This window comes from Ambystoma mexicanum, chromosome 9 (genome assembly GCF_040938575.1).
Source record: "Ambystoma mexicanum isolate Mex_15411 chromosome 9, UKY_AmexF1_1, whole genome shotgun sequence".
NCBI classification, from domain to species: domain Eukaryota; kingdom Metazoa; phylum Chordata; class Amphibia; order Caudata; family Ambystomatidae; genus Ambystoma; species Ambystoma mexicanum.
Genome location: NC_090931.1, coordinates 330,204,958 through 330,221,559, shown reverse-complemented (window position 1 = coordinate 330,221,559; position 16,602 = coordinate 330,204,958). Strand labels below are relative to the sequence as shown.

At 45.4% G+C, this 16,602-nt stretch overlaps 1 protein-coding gene across 6 annotated transcripts in view; it reads right to left on the bottom strand.

Annotated features, from left to right (window-relative positions):
* The window catches only part of GTF2IRD1 (GTF2I repeat domain containing 1), a 1,038,761-nt gene that overhangs the window by 190,967 nt on the left and 831,192 nt on the right, over positions 1-16,602 (bottom strand). The window lies entirely within an intron of this gene.

Sequence of the window (16,602 nt, the reverse complement as noted above, 5' to 3'; positions counted from 1 at the left end):
ACATATATATAATCCAGTGTATATTTCAAGATACCGTTAGACCAGGTAATCTTCCCTGGGATGTCTCCTGTGGTCTAACCATTCAGTAAGTGAAGGTTCCACGTTTTCATTAGATTTGACCATTGTGCCCTTTTTGACATAATCTGGTGCTGACATCCTTCCAGTTTTGTTTTTGGCGAGCCACTCATATTACCAGTTTAATATTAAGATCACCACAAATCAGTATTAGCGGATTAGACACTCGATTTTGCGTGTCGTCTATGAGAGCCCTTTTACAATCAATTAGGCCTGTTGTATTTATTTGTTTTGGATTACAGTAAATGTTTATAACTAGAATGTTATGGGACTCTTCTTTTAACAGCGACCATTGCACGTAACGATTTGGATTTCCACTACTGGTTATTGACAAATCGCTGTTATTTTTGACCATTGTTAGCCCAGCGTAGTGTCTTTCGTTTTCACCTTTACCTGCTGAATTTATTCTGGTGTCGAAACCCTCGCATATTGGACACGTCTGGAGCCAAGTTTCCTGGAGGCAGATTATTTCCGCCTCCCTTATGACTTCCAGGGTGTTGTTAAACAAGTGTTTAAACCCTCTTGTGTTCCATGTTATCAGTGCATTGGTTCCTGCGTCGCTGTTCTGTGTCACCTATTGATTGTCCTCCCTTGCTAGCAATCTTGCTATCCAAGTACAGTTTTCTTCCTTTGATCCTTTTTTTTCTCTTTCACGTTCATATTCCTGCTCGTTGGTCGACAGCCTTGGATTGTCAATTGTCACTGGGAAAGTCGATCACACCTATATTTATAAAGATGTTGAAAAAAATTACTTAAAAAAAATAAGCATACCTGTAGTATGTCTTGTTAGATGTAGATATTGTTGAATCTGCAAATAGAAATCTTGAGACTTTCACAGTAGTTTTTGATGTAGGAGGCTGTGAATGACAGGAGACATGTACTCTGAGAGTTGAAATGTACATCTGAAGTGTTGAAGTGAGGTGACAGGGTTATATGTAGAGTTTTTGGATGTGATTGGTGGATGGATGTGTGACTGTTTGAAAGTAGCCAATAAGGGAGTGTTACAAACATAAAAGCAAAAAGGGTGGAAGGGTTGCCCTGAGCGACAGTGTCCGTGGATGTCGGCGATAGTCCGCGGACCCGCACGTGCCACCCGGGTCTTTTAATGATGCCTAGCATGGAAAAAAGTCTACAGAGAACATGGACAGTCGCCAACGTCCGCAAACATCGGGGATTAGCCAATCAGGTTTCATGGTTGTGGAGGAGGAGTTGAATTGTACAGGAGCACAGGGTAGCAATTGTTTGTTTCTTGTGTGAAGTGGTGGAAAGATGGCCATGGCTATGAAGAAGCAGAGTGTGCGGATGCTGGGGCGATTCATGGGTACACTGGTTGAAGGTTTACACTGAGCACTGTGGCATCTTTGCTAATCTTGGATTCGAAGAAGTGGAAGTTTCCTGGTACGGAGTTTGAGGATCAAACTGGGCTGCATTGTTACAATTGTAATAGAATATGGTTTGGTTTAAACATACTGATATTACTATAATTCATTGTGTAGGCAACAGTTTGGGGTATGTGACTGGACACTGGTATGTGTTGCAGTTTGCAACGAAGGACACATTTAAAAGACCAATGTAACTGTTTCCAGCTCCGAAGATAATTTTTTCATGGATTACTCATAGGCGAATTTGGAAAGGTACAAATTGAAAATGCCAGGCGGAACGTTAATAAAGCTGTATGTGTTTTTTTTTAACGAGATGTAGGAATGGAATCTTATCACAATGACAATATAAAGTTTGATGGAGTGAACATTTTTCGAAGGGATGGAGTACATTTAACAGATGTTGGAAATTAGATTTTTCTTTCCAATGTTCAGAATGCATTGAAACAGTTTTTGTGAAAAAATGAAAACAGAACATGTAAAATATTAGTTAAGTATTTGTTGGTAGCTATAGTACATAAAAACAAAAAACACAAAAATGTGTTTTTGTAAAAGTTATAAAAAAGAAATAAGTACAGAACAATATTTGTTAGTATAGTACGTAAAACGTAACCCCCCATCCCGAAAACAGGTTGTTTTAAGAGCCACCCTGGTGGAACAAAAAAATTTCAAACATCACCCCCTGTCAGACTAAATAGAGTCAGACAAGGCGTTTAGGAAGTTATGGTGTTGGATGGTGTAATGGGTATATAAGTGTTAAAGCCTTGATTATGGCTGAAACAATTACCATGCATGTTACACTTTGTTTGTTTTTTGTATGCTACAGAAAAGGATTTGGGACAGAAAATTATTTCTGTCACTTATTCTTTATCTCTAGTATACAAAGCTCCATTATTTCTATTAACATAGAACATAATGCTAAAGAAAATGTTGAAGAATCTTATTGAGTCTAACTACTTTCCCGAAAAATGTAAAGTAGATGGAGTCTATTAAAGTATGTTTTTTTTTAGTTCTATTTTCTAACTGAGAAAGGCTTCCAATGGTATTTTTTGATTTGTTTGTTTTTCCTGGAGGGAGAGGTAAGGAGGTAAGGTGTGGGAGGGACAGTAGGGAGGGAAGTGGCAAAAACCACTGGTAAGGAGGGACAGCTGGACATAGGAAGATGTTGGGCCTGACCTTAAATATAAGGTAGGGGGCAGTGCTTTTCGTGCTCCTTGACAGCACTCTCAAAGACACTTCGAAGCCTCCTTCTGCAGAGGACTCCATCACAGTACATGCACAGAATTGTTGTCCCAGAAAGGAAAGGATCAGCAGCCTCTTGAACGGCCTGCGAGGCAGCAGGTGGAATTCTCTGCCCCACAGCAGAAGATTGTGTGGCGGTAGGAGCAGTTGAGGAGGATGGGGTAGAGGAGGTGAGCCTATTCCCTAAGAAATGAACAGCCTTTCTCAGAGAGCCCGGGTCGAATGTTCCGAGTTTAACATTAGTCAAGATTGTGATAGGCTTCGGTTTATGATTCTACTGGCCAATATTGGCAGAGTAAAAATACTGTACTTCAATGATCCATATTGCAGCCATTGCCTATGTGTATGTATTATTACACTGCTGCATTGACAACAACACTTCAACATAACGTTTCAGTTTTCATGAGTACATGTTTTGATACAAGGAGTAGTTTGAGGGGTCTCCTGATCACCCTTGATATGTTACTGGCAACTCTCTCAACAGAACCCGTCGTAGAGACTTTTGATTACAATTCATATGATATATGATGTCATCAATGATGCCATTTGTGATGTCATCTTTGATGTCCTGGTGTTAGTCTTAGCAGTGCACAATGTTGGTGGCGCGAGTTATGGTTGCATAACTTACTATAACTGGTGAATTTCTTGGATTTTTCCATTTTTATTGTAACCATAACGTCCCTTTCACTGAATTTCATAGGTCTTTATTAGTGCAAGTTAACCAATATGTCCCTTTAGCAAAGTTTTTCAATGATATATATATATATGTAGTTAAGGTGAGTGTGACTTGAGTCATAGGAAATCCGAAAATTCTATTGCTAATAACTTTCAACTTGGACGGATTTGGATGACATTTTCCCAGCAAAAAGTTTGTCAGGGCATGCCCAAACTGGACATTTCAGGAACGATTTTTAAGAAATGAAAAACATATTAAGAAAGCAAAAAAAAATAACACTGTTTGCGGCCTACTCCCATTCATTTTCCCATAGAGAAAAAGTCCAATTCTGGTAAAGCCAAAGCGCAAAAAATGCTGCCCGGATTTCGACCAAATAAGAAACAACTTGGGCGCGTAGCATTGACACGATTTTCGGGACAGGTTTGGGGTAAATCCATCCAGGAGTTTAAAAAATATTAGACAGGGAAGGTGGTGTCCCCAACCCCCAGAAAATAGCTATATCTCTTGGGTGCTTTGCAGCAGAAAGGCTGAGAGGCATTTCAGAAATTAAAAAGCAGCAATTTTTTTCCCAAATTCTATTGCTAATAACCTTTGACTTGCTGTATGGATTTGGATAGAATTTCCCACGCAAAGTTCGTCAAGGGCCCACCCAAACTGCAAATTGGAACAATATGTTATACAATAAAAAAGTTACTGAGAAAACAGTTTTCAGCCCACTTGAGAAAAAGGTGATTTTTTTTAACAGCCGTAGCATGAAAACCGCTGGGCAGGTTTGGACCAAATAACAACTTGGGCACATTACAAGACTGCTAGCAACTTGTTGGTGCTACCGGCGGGTTACAGGCAGTCTCGCCTTACTGTTACCAGTGCCCAATATCCCGGTGTTACTGCGATATTACAGGCACCGTCAATAGGACTCCATGGAATGGGACCACTGAAGCAACTGCACCGTTGTTAATGCTGCTGGTGCTTTGTGATTTTTCTCCCGGTAGGAGCCTGAACTACTGGCAGGTCAGGCCTGCCGGTAGTTCACTGCTTCTACCAACAGACTTGAAGTAACCGGGTCTGGAAAAAATGCATACGCTGGTACCACCAGTTGTTTTACCAGCATATATTCTGGACCAGGTTACTCGTAATAAGGCCCTATGTGTATAAAGTGGCTTGGTGAGGTGGCTATCACAACTCTGACGAAGCATGTGTGGCGAAACACATTTGTTTTGTTTTTCTTCAGGTAATGCCTGCATTAAACAGCACTTGAAGGGAACGTTACCCGCCTCACATATCCTTACGTCGCTCAATTTGCAAAGTTTTGGAAAGAGAACTGCGAGTGCGGAGCCCCCCACAGGGGTTTTCTTCCCATGTGTTTGAAGAAATATATATATATACAAAATGCACCTGGGCACGGCAGGCTCACTTTATGAACATGAATCCACTAAATCTCTAGAGCACAAAGAGAAAGAAAACCCTCTGTCACACATAGAGATATAAAAAGGGATGTATGTGATTTGGCTGTGGCAGAATTCTTTGCGGCGGAATTGACCATGGTCAATTTCGCCACAGACAAATCCGGCAAAACGTTGACCCCCCCATGTCTCCAATATATCACCACACCCCCACACTTACCTTTTGGACGTCTGCTTTTCTTCTGACCCTGCAGCGTCAGTTCTGTCCCTCCTATGCTGGTCAGGTCCGATGCCGCACGGTCCGCTTTTCTTTCTTTTCTTTCCTGTCCTCTGCCTCCAATCCTCCAGAAGCGGGGAACACGCCTGCTGCCCCCAGAGGCCATCACTGCCAAACATGGGGAGCGGGGGACACCCCCGCAACCCCTGCTCTCCATGTTTGGTAGTGATTAACCAATTTGATCGATTTTAATCAATCGAATGGTACTGGCTGAATACGGCCAGATGTACCATTCGATCAATTGGAATCAATCAAATTGGGTAATACCATAAAAAGCCTGGGCACTCGCGAAACGTTGCTAAGTGCAGTTTATTTATAGATATAAATGGTTTCACAAAACATAAAAGATTGGCACCAAACTGTGGATCAGTACGAAAAAACACACTGACCCACATGGATGAAAAACGCCTCACGTTCCATCTATTTCAAGGACTTCTTCAGAGTGCTGCTTCCTGCTATTTAAAACTAAGTAACTCCCATATTGGTTCTGCCATGTGATTACTATAGAGAACTAGATCACAACTAGTAACACCATCTTAAAATGGTGTTTAAGTTCTCTTGTGGTATATGTAAACAATTTTGTTATGGCTTTAATAATAGACAGAATGCTATTGTTCAAATATATACACATTAGATGTAATTGGAAAATGTCTCGAGTGACAAAACCTTGAAGCTCAATATAGTTATAGAATGAAGATTACCCCTGCATACTGCGCAGGGAGTCTTGATTCTATTAAAGACACTTAATGCAAGCATTATGTTTCAACTTCTTTAATTCTACTCTTCAGCAGTTTAAACATATAACCGAAAATGATCTTAAAACTTATAATTTTCTTATTTTATTTTTAAACTAAATTTCCCGCTCAACACACTCCTTTCTGTAGTCCATAACACTTCCTGTCTCTGGCCCTAAGCCACTTCCTGTCCCATGCTCCACCTCTTTTTTGGATGTTCTGAACTGAGCCATAATACTAACTGTTGGTCCAACAAACCACGAAAACTTTAGTCCTCGCTGGAGGCTGACTTCCCCTGCGTGTTTGGTGGATGACGTCCCCTGTGGGTTTGATGGCAGAGGGTTGGTTGTACCTCCTGTGTTTACAGTTACTCGTTCAGGTTAATCTTGGCAGTTGGGTGTGGACCTGTTGTGCAGTCGGCTATTGAATGGGTGGACAGTTGGTATTAAAATAAATAGAGGAAGTGGTGATCTATCAGCCGTCCCTAGTTGAGTGAGTGGGCATGTTAGGGTGAAGTTTAGGTTGTAATGCTTTACCTGTTCAGGTTTTCCTTGGTGCATAAATTGCACGTGGTTGATATCCCTAAATCTGCCTGTTGATTGGGCAGCCTTCTCTTCATTGACCACTCTAGTTGTTGGGCATGGATGGGGGGGCGGCGGAGTGTTCTGGTCCTCTTTGGTTTTTGCACTATTATATGAGACCGCGTCCCTTAGTGTGTTTCTTTTGGTCCGCAATGTTTGTGTTGCAAATCCAGCTTAGACGTGTGCCCACTCATGACATATAGGCAATTCCAACTAATATGCACTTGCATTTTCCTATGTGGTAGTCCTTTTGAAATCACCCATTTAGCATTTGCACTTTTTGCAGTCTTGCAACTACCTTTGTATTTTGCACTCATGAACCATAGACTTTTAGTAGTCCTATGGTGTAGTCCTCAATTTGGGTGGGAGGTGATTTATATGTGTTCCCCCTATGGTTATCAGCACAAGCACATTATCATGTGCAACCCAATGTGTTATTGATATTGTGGTGAATCGATCTCATGCTAAATTGCACACGCACTTTAACTGTTGCTATGTGTATTGTCAATCTAAGAAGACTGTTAGAATGTTTATGAGATGCACAAGCACTTTACTAATAGTGTTGTGGGTAGTCCCTTTGCAATGATCAATTTAGTATTTTCACTTTTTGCACTCTGACGCCCATCCAAGGTCACTGCTATCATCCATGTATTTTGGATTTATGAATCATTGACGTTTAGAAGTTCCTCTGAAGAGTCCTCAAGTAAGGGGCACATTTAGACGCATTCCCTCTGTAGTTATAGGCACATGCACTTTATCATGCATAATATGTCGATGTGTTATTTATATTGTGGTGAATTTGTCAATAGTTTAATTGAACCTATGCCATATGTATTTTAGATCGAAAAGGAATGTCAGAATGTTTACGAGATGCACATGCACTTTACTGATAGAAGCCAGCGGGGGTCAGGGGTTCGGGTGTTGGCTTCCCACAGGGTGCCTGTCTGCCTGATTGAGCCTCTCTCACTTGCTCCTGTTGCCGGAATTACTCGCCCCTCCCACCTGCTGTGTTCTTCAAAAGCCAATAGTTCTTCCGTGAGGGCAAAGCTCGCGGGTTCAATGGTGCAGGTGTTCTCCTGCAGGGTGCCTGTCTGCCTGATTGAGCTTCTCTCACCTGCTCCTGCTGCCGGCACTGCTTGCCCCTCTGACCGGTTGTGTTCTTCAAAAGCCAATAGTTCCCCCGTGAGGGTCAAGCCTGCAGGGGTCAAGGATGCATGTGTTGGCATCCCGCAGGCGTCAGTCTGCCTGATTGAGCCTCTCTCACCGACTCCTGCTGCCAGCTTTGCTCGCCCCTCCCACCTGCTGTGTTCTGCAAAAGCCAACAGTTTACCTGGGAGGGTGAAGCCCGCTGGGGTAAAAGGTGCGTGTGATTGCGTCCCGCAAGGTGCCTGTCTGCCTGATTGAGCCTCTCTCACCTGCTCCTGCTGCCGGCATTGCTCGACCCCCTCTCACCTAGTGTGTTCTTCAAAAGCCAACAGTTCCCCGCGAGGGTGAAGCCTGCGGGGGTCAACGGTGCGGGTGTTCCACAGGGTGCCTGTCTGCCTAATTGAGCCTCTCTCACCTGCTCCTGATACCGGCGTTGCTCGCCCCTCCCACCTGGTGTGTTCTTCAAAAGCCAACAGTTCCCTCGCGAGGGTGAAGCCTGCAGGGGTCAAGGGTGCGACTGTTGATGTCCCACAGGGTGCCAGTCTGCCTGATTGAGCCTCTCTCACTTGCTCCTGCTGCCGGTGCTGCTCGCCCCTCCCACCTGCTGTGTTCGTATTTTATTTGATTTATTTTAACATTTGTGTAACGCCCGACCCACAGGTATTACAGCGTTTGTACAGGATAATAACAGAGTAAAAACTTTACAGATCATTGCGTTAGTAGGAAGTAGTACGGGCAAAGTAGGAGACAGTTCATGCGTAGAGTGTTAGTCAAACTTATTGAACAGCCAAGCTTTCAACAGTTGCTTGAATGCTGGATAGGAGGGCTCATTTCTTAAGTGTGGAGGTAAGGAGTTCCACAGGGCAGTGGGCTGTGGTGCTGAAACTAGCCCCTCCTGCTCTGGCTAGTTTAAAACGTGGAACAGCTAGAGTGAGCTGATCAGAGGAGCAGCATGAGCGACAGTGCTATTTCTTTGTGATGCAATGGTTCAAGTACATGGGGGTTTCATTGTAGATGCATCGTGCACTATATATAGTCGAAGGTTTTGTAGTCAATCAATGCTTTTATTGGTAGCCAATAGAATTCTCGTCGATTTGCAGAACTGTGGTCCGATTTGCGGTTGCCCAGATCTGCCCTGAGGGCTTTGTTTTGAAGCAGCTATAGCTTAGCTAAATTGGATGCGGATGTGCCTTTGGATAGGGCATTACAATAGTCTAGTTTGCTCAGGATAATGGCTCTGGAGAGCGCGAGGCAGTTGTTGGGGAATTGTCTGCTTAATGAGATAAGGAGGTTATGGGTAGCCATCCAAGACTGAATGATGCAGAAGACATTGTTGATGGTTAGAGTCATTAGTGCAGTTGCCGGAAAGGGGGATGAGAATTTGCGTGTCATCCACAAAGTTGGTGTAGGTGACGCCTAGGGTGTCAAGTATGTCAAAAAGGGGTTTAGTGTAGGTGTTGTAGAGGGTCGGGGAAAGGCAAGAGCCATGTGGGACACCAAGAGGGACAGGGATATGGTTGGCTGAGTGGTTGTCAATGAATACTCTGGAGGTACAGTCACTTAGGAAGGATTTGATCCATCGGACTGCCTTGGATGAGAAGTGGAAGATCCCTGAAAGGTTTTGGCAGAGTAGGTCATGGTCCATGAGATAAAATGCAGTAGAGAGGTCTAGGAAGAGTAGGATGGCAGCATTGCCAGCATCCCTGATGCTGTCAAGTTGCATTTTTAGGTCGATAAGTGCTGTTTCAGTACTGTGTTTCGGTCGGAAACCAAATTGTCTGGCTCCAAGGAGAGAGTGTTGTTCTAGGAATTGCTGGCACTTAAGTAAGCAATGCGTTCTAAGATTTTGAGCATAAAGGGTACTATGGAAATGGGCCTGTAGTTGGTAGGTACTGTCGGGTCCAGGGAGTTTTTGTTTATTACGGTAGTGACCCAGGCTGCTTTAATAGTAGTGGGTATTTCACATTAATTGAATGAGGAGTTAACAAATTCTGTAATGATGGGGGTAATGGGGGTGCAGAGTTTTATGATGTTGTTAGAGCAGGAATCTCCTTTACAACTGGAGGGTTTGAAGGCTTGGATGGTACTCGGAACAGCTACTTGGGATACAGGTTGCAAGGAATAGCTAGGGACTGGCTTCGGAGGGGAGGTGGGGGAGCTAGGCTTGGGCGGTATTATGATGGACCGGCATGTAGGTTTGGTAGTGAGTAGGGCTTTCTTAGTCTTTATTTTGTTACATAGTAAATTGATTTTGGTAGTTACAGCATTTTGAATAGTGGTGAACCACGCTTTGTCAGGCTGACCCAAGGAGGTTTGTGCACAAGGGTTTTCTAATTCATGCAAGAATGTGAAGAGTTCCTTGGTGTTCGAGCTTGCCGTGCTAATTCTGTTTTCATAGGAGGCAGCCTTAGTCGCAAAAATAGTGGCCTTGTAGGTCTTGGAAGTAGTAGCGAGTAGCGAGGCATTCTTGGGGCGGTGGGGTGTTTCTTATGTAGATGCTCAATGGCTCTTTTCTGTCTGCGGAGCAGAACCAATTCATCTGTGAACCAGATGTTAGAGGGTTTGAAAGGTTTCAGAGATTTGTTTTTGAAGGGGGCATGTTGATCTAGCATGACTAGGAGGCTGTCGTGGTAATGGTTGGCGAGGGCTGTGGGGCTCTTGCAGTTGGGAGGCCATGTTTCAATGAGAGTAACCAAGGTGGGTTTGAGAGTTTCATGAGTGAGCTTTCGATTACTTCTTGCTAGGATTTGGATGGGTGGTGGTCGGGTGTTGTTGTTCGGGGGGTTCGGGTGATATAGTTTAAATTCAATCAGATGGTGATCGGACCATTGGACTGGGCTGATGAGAGATATGTTGATGGTCGAATTAGTTTTAAGTATCCAGTCGAGGGTGCGTCCTTTCATGTGGGTAGGGGCTTAGACAAGATGTGAGAAGTACATGTTGTGGGGGGCTTGGAGCACAGTGGTAGCTTTCTGATCAGTGGGATCATTGAAACCCAGATTGAAGTCACCTAAAATGATGCATTTGGTGACTGGTTTGAGTAAGGGTGTTATGAGGAGGGGGATTTCATAGTCAGGTGAGCTGGAGGCAACAGAGCTGGAAAATGGGGGAAGAAGTCTGTGGATTAGTCTTAAGTTTAAGTAACAGCGTTTCATATCCCTCAGTCGGAGGCAGAGCGTTGCAGCGGATATGGAGGTCAGATTTGTAGTGGATGGTGACTCCGCCACCAATGGCGTTAGCATGGTCGGTACTGTGGATCGAGTAGTTAGGGGAAATAGCAATGCTGAGCATAGGGCCTGAGGCACTATGTAGCCAAGATTCTGTGATGTCTAGGTCAATACGGTTGTCAATGATGAGGTTATGAGCTTCTATAGCGTGGGCGCCCAGAGATCTGATGTTAATAAGGGCGCGATTAAGTGGTTTGTTCTGGTCAGTAGGAGGTGATTGGTTGGCATGCAGACTCATGGTAGGGGGAAGGTTTTCAGGTGGTGGAGGTTGCGAGGTCCGGCTGGATAGCCTAAGCAGTCGGAGGTTGGTTGTGATAGGGTAGGAGAGCTGTTGGAGATCAACAGGGTGCCAGGAAGTTCCAGAGCTTAGGTTGTGTAATCTTAGGGCTTCTGAGCAAGGGGAGGAGAAGTGGTCATGGGTTTAGGTCTGGGGGGCGCAAATCGTTCGAGGGGCAGAGCAGGGGGCAGGGCACTCATGGGCTTGGGTAGCACAGGTGGCAGGGCATTCATGGGCTTGGGATGCATGTGTGGCAGGGCACTCATGGGCTTGGAAGGAAGTGGGCCTGATATGTGGGTCTGTGGGCATATCTCCTACACCCGTAAAGGTGTTCAGGACTGGAGTGGGTACAGAGATAGAGTTCCCAGAGGAGATGAGCAAAGCAGGTGGGCTATAAGTAGAGGCTAACAGGTTGTTATGGTGCATATTGTTATTGGGTGAAACACCCATAGCATAATCCTGGGAAGAGGCACAGAACATTGTAATCAGAAGGTCCATACAAGGCATTGCCATCATGAAAAACACATAATACTTTGTAGTCAGGTTGGGCACATTTCAGGTAAACATATGGGGTGGCACGCATGGCAGTGGTATCTAGCGAGGCACGCATCACTTTGTAGTGAAGTGGAGCATGTAACGAGCCAACAATTGGAGCGGCTGAGCGTGCAAAGCAGTAACATCAAGCGAGTGATGTAACAAAATAGAGGTAGCATCAGGTGTATTTGGAGCACCAAACGATATGCAAGGGTTGAAGACATTTATAGATGGTTTCATTGCACAATCAGCTGTTGATGATTTGAGAGGGGTGCCAGCGTGTTGGAATGCAGGCAGTAGGGGCAGGGCATATGTTGGGTATGGATAAGGGTAGAGAAGGTTGCTTCTGAGCAAGATTGTGTTTGCTGGCCAGGATGGTGACATGATGTGTACTGCTGGGAGTACCTGATGCTGAAGAGTGCAATGCTGTGAGGGCAGGTGATTGATGCAGTGTGTGCAGCTGAGAGAGAGGGTTAGGATAGTGGGTGGTAGCGTGCAGAGACATTGTGTCGGCGGAGGGGGCAGGTTATGTGTTAAGGGTGAAGCAAGGAGCTGGATGCAGGGCGTGAAGCTGAGATGCAGTGGACAGACAGAGGCTTGTATGAATCAGCATGGGATTTACCTATGTCAGAGACCACGGAGGGGCCGCCGTATGGTAGGATTGTTCTGGTGGGCAGCGTGGCAGCGAGGGAGCATGGAACAGAGAGTTGTGCCCAAGCCTCCAGGCCCTGACAGGACCCGACAGGAAGCGGTCTTGCTTCTGGGCCTTCCTGAGCTGGGCCTGCCGGCTATGGATACTGCTGATACTGGGCCAATCACAGTGCAGGTGAGGAGGGAGCTGTGCAGAGGCACTCGGTGAGGGCTCTCCAGAGCACATGGCAGAGGCCATCTTGAACAAAGTACCTTCACCCAATTACTTCAAAAGCCAACAGTTTCCCCACCAGGGTGATGCCCACGGGGGTCAAGGGTGTGGGTGCTGGCGTCCCGCAGGGTGCCTGTCTGCCTGATTGTGCGTCTCTCACCTGCTCCTGCTGCCAGCATAGCTCGGCCTGCCCACCGGCTGTGTTTTTCAAAAGCCAACAGTTCCTCTTTGAGGGTGAAGCCCATGGGGGTCAAGGGTGCGGATGCTGGGTGCTGGCATCCCGCAGGGTGCCTGTCTGCCTAATTGAGCATCTCTCACCTGCTCCTTCTGCCAGCATTGCTCGCCCCTCCCACCTGCTGTGTTCTTAAAAGCCAACAGTTCCCTCATGAAGGTGAAGCCTGAGAGGGTCAAGCGTGCAGGTGTTGGCATCCCGCAGAGTGTTTGTGGGCCTGTGGAGGGTCAGTCCTTTCCTTCTGCATATCTTACATGCATTGTCCTGCAAGTTGTAAGACGGTCTATCTTCAGGTGCTGTTCTTTGCATTTTACTCCGCCTTGTAACGAGAGACCAGCAAGGAAGGTAATAAGTTGCATTTGGAAGTCCCGTAACACTGAAATATTGGGACTTTGTTATAATGCTGCATGCCTGTGTTGCCAAGATATCTCAAGTAGCAAGGCCCAAGGTTGGTTTCTTTTTTCTTCTGTGAAACAAATAATGTATTCCCATTGTTCCATTGTCGAAGCTCTTCAAGTGGCTGGGCGTTCCCGATTTCGAGTTTGTGGGCAGAACCATCATGCCAGCACCACTTGCGCAGGTGTCTGTGGAGGCACCTGCATCTGTAACTGTCTCTGGACCTGGGCTTGCACTGGGACCCAAATGGAAAATATTGACCTTAAAGAGAAAAATAAACTTTAAATCCACTTGCTTCGGGCCTCCCAGGTGCTGCTGATTTAGTGGTCTCTAGTACAGCTGAGTCCGTTAGCTCCTTTGGTGATGCCCATCTGCTAATCAGCTAAATCCAGCTGTTTTTGGGTGCACCCATTGCACCCATTAGATTGACCCCTGGGGAGGGTGTAATTATGGATAGTATTGATACCCAACAAGGCCATTCAAACACCTGATAATCCAATCTGCCCAATTGTTGTCGATTTGGTTCTTGAGTGCCTTGGGGAGTGGGTGGGGGGGTTGTTGATAGTTGGCACGCCCCCAATTTCAACAGTTTCAACAATTGCGCCTAGAGGGGTCTTCCAGCGCCTCCGATTTGGCAGCTCCAGTTTTTACCACTGCACTTGGAACTCTGTGCAGAGTGAAACTCTTGATGCCCCCCCATGCCATGTTACGGGGGGGGGGCGGTCATTGTACCTTGGCTCGAGCTGAAACTTTGTTACCAAGCAGGGGGAAGGGAGGGACTTGCTGCCATTTAACATTTTTAAATGAACACTGATGAGTTTATTATCCAACTTTCCAGCCCAACAGCTACAGGCATGAGTAGTGACCCCGCGGGGTGTCCGGCATACATATCAGGGGTAACTAACGCAGCTCTGTTGAACAGTACATCCAGTAAAACAACTAACTCCAAGGAATTGGTTTTTGCGACCCCTGAGTCGAAAGGGGAGGCGAGCCCAGGCACAAGGAAGTGTTGCTCTAACTGTAGTATATTTTGGTCTGAACCTCTGTTAATAAAGAACTTGCTTTTGTCCCTAATTGAAGGAGGAGTAGATGTATGGAATTCACCTAATAATTAGGAGGGTGAATAAGAGGCACCGAATAAACTAAATGACTCGAGGACAGCTGGACCCCTCGCTCATGAATCTAGCATTATTAATCCCTCTACGATAAGTCAGGGAGACAGTGGGTTCTGCGATGGGAATAGATGAAGGTCCATTAGTGCATGGACCCCACTAGCATTGGTTATGGAGGCTCCAGGTCTGGCTGGGGAGGAAGTTCCAGCGCAAAGACCTTGAGGATAGCGGTATGCTGCAAAATTAAAGTGTCACCTTAAAAGGAATAGGCATCGCCCGAAAAAAGCGATTGCATTACATGAACACCGACCGTGTTTGTTTGGTTTTGTGCAAGTGCACCGTGATGCATGGAGAGTTTGAGCATATATCCACTGACCATTGAAAGTGTGGTGCTTTGTGTAGCCCACAGTTAGGTGTGCATGCAGACGATCGCGTCTGAAGTAGGGTGCCTCATCTAGCAATCGTGTGCCAGCACTGTGCGAGTCCCCACGTGTCGAACCATGGTTGTATCAGGAGATGAAAGCCATCGATGGTGAATAGGCAGTGCGTTACTATCGCGGCTAAAATCAAGTGAGCCTATACATGCAAACAGTATCTTAGTCGCGGGGCAAGCAGAATGGCGAGGGACCCGGTCTCGATTCTAATGGGGCGATGACCCACTTTGTGACCTCTCCGTGCAATCACGATGTCCTCAATGGCACTGAGTGTACCTTGTGATAATGCGGCGGTGCAGGGAAGAATGTCTCACCTCGTAAACCATAGGATCTATCAAACAACCGGGCATTAGTGCGCGCTCGATGAGCGATGATGTCAGTATGACTGACTGCGGTTGCTAAGCCATACGTATGAAGCCTGCAGCGCCAGTTGCTATGGCAACAAGAAGTCGCAAGCGTGGCGGCCATGTTGGAAAAGATTGCCGGTCTGAAGCCTGGATTCGTTACAGATCGGGTCATGTGGGGACCAGCGTTAGATGCTGGCAACCTCGTCTTCTTGTTCCCTCAGGGGTGTACAAAAGGCATAATAGAACAATGTTCATGCGACCTGCCAAAAATTGCGTCATTCCAGGGCAGAAAGATGTTGAGCCCTGGAAGTGTGGAAAAGGACGGGTGCTAAAATGTGTATGGGTACCCATGTGTGGTGAGACACATTTGTAGAAAACATCAGATACACCTGCACAAAAAATTACAATGTCTCTTATCTGTTATTTTTAGCATCATGTCGTTGGTCAAAAACTAATATTGATGTTACGAAAAACAGACAGGGAGAACCCACATAGTTTTAACAAAAGAAGAGACAACTTGAGGTTATCAGTAATCAGAGAGTCTCTTAAAGTAACGCAAGGTACAAAGATTGAGATACATGATACCTAAACACCCCACCCCCACACTTGGAAGGCATACAGCACTCTATTATCATGTCCCTAGGAAAAGGATCCACTCGACCATGAGGCTTAGACCATTTTTTACAGTGTCTAAACGATGTATCCATCTTTGTACCAGTCTGGTCAATAGTTTATTAATGTCTCCTCCCCTCTTTTTGCGTGGCGATCTTTTGAAGGACAACCCATTTTAGTTCTGAGTTGGTGTGTTCAACCAAGGGTTTATCTGCCAACTCATTCTTGATACAAGAACGGTGCTCGGAGATGCGTTGCTTCACCGTCCCGATGGTTTTGCCAACATACAGTAAGCCACAAGGGCATTCTATTATGTAGATGACTATTTTACTGTTGCAGTTGGTGGGAGCTAGCAACTCCCATCGGATGTTGTTGTATTCGAACAACTTCTTGGTATCAGTGAAATTGCAAGCCACGCACTGACCCCATTTATAGTGGCCTGTTACGGGTGATAGACCCCAAAGGGTATCAGTGTCAACATTTCCTTCAACAGTGTCATACATCAACACTGCCATTCTAAAGCTGTTTAAAGCAGCCAATGTTCAATGGTTCCCAATAGAGTGCATGGGACCAATTTGTTCTGTATATGATGTCTTGTGAATAATTTGTTCACTGTTTTTTCCCCCTATATATGCATTTGTCTGCTAACCTTACCAGATCACATAAATGTTATGTTTCTGTTTCTCCCTGTGTAACCAGGATGAATTTTGTATTAGACAATTGATTTTGTGTTAACTAAAATCCTTTTGACAACTCGCCAAGAGTGTAAAAACCCTTGGTTTTTACCTCGACACGAATACTAATCTAGCCAAACAAATTAATATGACTGCCTCAGCCACGGCCTACACGGGCAAACTAATCAGGGCCTGTAGACCGCTGATTTCCCCTAACAACTGCCTCACCTTAGCCAGAGCACTTATACAATCTAAACTAGATTACTGCAATAGTCTCTATGTAGGTGCCAACAAAACGGTAATTAATAAATTGCAAGTTCTACAAAATAATGCACTCCGTGCCGCCCTGAATATTCCCAGAAGAGAACATATTTCGGCTACC